Here is a 4,202-nt window from a genome sequence, read left to right on the forward strand (position 1 = left end):
CCTCCCTCCATCCCATGTCCTCCAGAAGGGATACTGGGGTGGAGCCGGGGTACCGCGGCCACCCGTCCCGAGCTCTCCAGGAGGTACGCCAGGATGGGGACGGGGTACCATGCCCACCCATCCCACTTCCATCCGTCCCCCATCATCCAGGAGGGATGCTGGGATGTTCTCCAGGAGGTACACCAGGATGGAGAGGGGTCCCATGGCGTCCATCCATCCCATGTTCTCCGGATGGGGCGCTGGGAGGGAGGTGGGGTACCGTGTGCATCCATCCCATGTTCTCCAGGAGGTACACTAGGATGGAGAGGGCTACCATGCCCACCCATCCCACTTCCATCCTTCCCCAGTTCTCCAGGAGGGATGCTGGGATGGAGACGGGGTACCACATCTGCACGTCCCATGTTCTCGAGGAAGGACGCTGGGAATGAGACAGGGCATCACATCTACCCACCCCAAGTTCTCCAGGAGTACGCTGGGATGGAGAGGTGGCCCCATGTCCTCCACTCCCGCACCCTTCAGGCGTGACCCCTGCACAGAGACGGGGTCCCACGTCGTTCAGGTGGGGCGGTGGGCTGGAGACGGGTCCCACATCCACCCATCCCTCATCATCAGGGCAGGGCGGTGGGATGGAGACAGGATCCTCCATCTGCCTTGGGAAACCCAACCCTCGTTAGGGACATCCCTAATTGCCGGGGGGGGGGGGGGGGGGGGGCAGAGTGGGAAAAAGGGCTAACCAGCCGGTTTGCAAATAAGAGCGGCGCGGCGAGGAGCTGAATTTAGCCGGCGTGGCCGCCTGTCCTCGCTGGCGTCTGGCCAGGGCTCTGCCGGCCTCGGCGAGATCCCACTCCAGCGCCCGCGGCCAGGGGGGACAACGGGGCTGGGAGCACCCAGGGGGCCCGCTCTGCCCATGTCACCCGAGGGTGCTGGTCCCCGTGGCCTCGGGTCCTTGCTGGCTTCGTCCTCGTGGAGGTTAAGGCACATCAAGCTGTGAGCGGGCAGCTGCCTGCGAGTTGGGGACAGCCAGCGATGTCCCCACCGAGGCCCTGGGACCTGTCATGCCGTTAAGGGCTAACAGAAATGATCGGTGGGGACACGTGACGTGTCACCACGAACTGTCCCTCATCACCTCCCTGCTCCCTGTCACCTCCCCAGCCCTCTGCCACCCCCCCGCGTCACTGCTGGGGACCCCACTGCCCCGAGGGAATTGTCACCCGGGGCTGAGCTGGTGGGATGGGTCCCCACGGGGCAAAGGGGGGGAGCCCCTGGGGGACAGGGGATGGGACAGCCCAGGGGACAGGGGAGCCTGAAGGCCATGGGGACAGGACTGCCCATGGGACACGGTCCCCGGGGGACAGGGGACAGGAGAGCTTGTGGCCAGGGGATGGGGAGCCTATGGTCCAGGGGACAGGACAGCCAGGGGGCAGGAGTGACCGTGGCCTGGGGGGACAGGAGCACTGGGACAGGCAGTGCTGGGGACATGCCGTGACCTGTCCTTCTCCCAGTGAGACCAGTTCCTTCCTCCAGCACCCCCTTCCCTCCGCTGGTTTCGCCCCCAGGGCTGTCTCCTTGCCGGGACAGAGTCCAGCGCCACCACCCTATGGCTGACCTGACCATGGCTGCTCCTCCCGGGGACACCCCCGTCCCCGTCCCCACCGGTGCAAGCCCTGTGAGCCTCCCTGGTCACCGGTGTGATGAGTTGTGGGTGCTCTGGGGCCGGGCAGGACGGGCATTTGCCGGGGCGGGAGGGGCCGGGGTGCACTTTAATTGACTTCTGCTGCGTTGGGCAGCTGTGAAAACAGAGCGGGGCTCATTAGGGGACATCAAAGGACCCCCACCACGGCCAGGCGGGGGGACACAGTGGGACCCACCACCGGCGTTTGCTCCCTCTTCGCTTGGCTTAAAAGAGGAAGAGGAGGATGGGAGTCACCAGCCTGGGAGGGCTGGGGCTCAGCCGTGTGCAGGGAGGAGGTCCCTGTCCCCTGTCCCCTGTCCTCTGTCCCCTGGGGTTAGCTGGATCCGGGGGGACCCATTCTCTGGGTTAGCCAGACTGGGAGTGACCTGGGAGTGACCCCATGTCCAGGTTTACCTGGACATGGGGTGACCCATCCCTGGGGTTAGTTGGATTTGGGGTGATCTGTCCCCAGGGTGACCTGTCCTTGGGGTGACCCATCCCCGGGGTGACCTGGACCTGTCACCAACGTTAGCTGGACCCCGGGTGACCCATCCCCACAGAGATCCATCCTTGGGGTGACCTGTCCCCAGAGTTAGCCTGACCTGGGGTGACCCATCCCAGGGGTGACAGACCAGGGGACGGAGGGGGGAGACACTGACCGTTGCTTGCAGACACCCTCCAGCTCCTTCCCTACTCAGGCTGCAAACGGCCCCGAGAGCCAAAAACCTCCAAAATCCCCCCAAAAGACCTCTGAAAGGCCCTGGGCTGAGCCGCACGGCCGCTGCCGGGGCAGGATCCGGCCCAGCTCCTCCAATTGCAGCTCCAAACCTCTCCGGACATCGCAGGAGCCCACGGGGCCAGGGTGGGGAGGACGGACACAGACCCCCAGGTGGGTCCCAGCAGCACCCACGGGGTGCTCAGCACCCACAGAGCTCAGCCGCCGGGCGCAGCCTCTGTAATCCCAGCTCTGTTTTCCAAAGCCGGGACACTGAAGCCTTTAAAAAAAAAATCATCTCCCAGCTCCTGCATTCCTGGGTGGAGAGTTTACATTCCCCCCATCCCCTGGCGATCCACGCTTCGCCTCTGGAAAAAAAAGCGGCCTTGGGTGGGATCTGCCTTTTGGGGAGAGGGACCCTCCACCCAGGTAACGAGAACCAGCCGACACCCCCAGGCCAAAGGACCCAGTGCCAGGGCTGGATACGGGATACGGATCCCCTATGGGAAGGGCACCCCCAGGCCAAAGGACCCAGTGCCAGGGCTGGATACGGCCCGGGGATCCCCTATGGGAAGGGTGAACCCACCCGTGCGATGGCACCTTTGGGTGCACGAAGTTGAGGGGTGCCGGGGGGGGGAGGGGGTCCCCCCGTCCCCTTGGCCGAGACTCGTCCTGCCAATGTCATCACCAGCGCGGTTTTCCCCCGGGAGGGAGGCAAAGACATCGGCAGCAATAAAATCAACCCCATTTTAATTCCCATTTCGAGAGCCACCGAAGGCGGGGGGTGCCGGGGGGGGGGGGCCCGGCCCCAGCCCGTCCCCCAAACTGCTTCTCCAAACCACAGAGGGGAGGAAAAAAAAACCCCTGGATACGTTTCCCCCTCTTCTCGCCCCCCTTCCAAGTCATCGCTGGAAAATTAAACCGGATCCAAAGAGTTTTTCCTTTCCAAAATGTGCTGGAGAGGCGCTGCCTTAACCCTTTCGGCTCCTGCTTTTCCCTTCGCTGGAAAATTGGGATTTTTAAGGGGGTTTTGGGAGGATCGTCCCGGGGCTTTGCTGGGATAGGGGAAATGGCTCAGTCCCCCCGCAAATCTCCTTTGCACTCAGAGGATCCAAAAATCCCCCCAGATGATGGAGACGAGAAGCGCTGAGGCTTCCTGGAGCCGGTTTTGGGGCGCCCGTGGGGTCAGCACTTCCCGGGCCAGGTCTCCCTCTCCATTTTGGGAAGAGTATTTTTTTTTTTAATTTCAATTAAATCCAGCTGATTAAATCCACCCTTCCCCTTGCCGAGCTCCGCGCCAGCCCCCCTCCAGCTGAAACTCCCCATATCCCATCTCCAGCATCGCCCAAATCCCGACAAGCTGAACCGGAGCCGGGACCCCGCTCCCCTCCGAGACTCGGGATCGGGGGGGGATCGGGGGGGGCCACGCACAGCCAAAAAACCCTAATCCTATAGAAAATGTGAGCTATTTCCTCCGGGGGGGGCACAGGAGAGGCGCCCCCCTCCCACTGCAAATCGAAAAATCCTTATTTTTTGGGTTAAATAGATATTTTTTTCCCCCTGCTAAGAGCTTTGTTCCAGCTGGAGGGAGATGCTGGCTCATCCCCACGGCGCGATGGAAGCGGGGGGTCCTGCTCCTGGCCCCTCCAGCAGCACCCATGGGGACCTGCCCCCCATTTCTTGATTTTTTTTTGGGGAAAAAAAGCCCTCAGGAATAAGTTAGCGTTCGTTTTTACTGGGGGAAAAAAAGCCCTCAGGAATAAGTTAGCGTTTTGCTTTACTCGTTTGTATTTGCAAAGGACTGTTTAAAACGTA

The sequence above is a fragment of the Aptenodytes forsteri genome, unplaced genomic scaffold (assembly GCF_000699145.1).
Source record: "Aptenodytes forsteri isolate BGI_AS27 unplaced genomic scaffold, ASM69914v1 Scaffold249, whole genome shotgun sequence".
Classification (NCBI taxonomy): Eukaryota; Metazoa; Chordata; class Aves; order Sphenisciformes; family Spheniscidae; genus Aptenodytes; species Aptenodytes forsteri.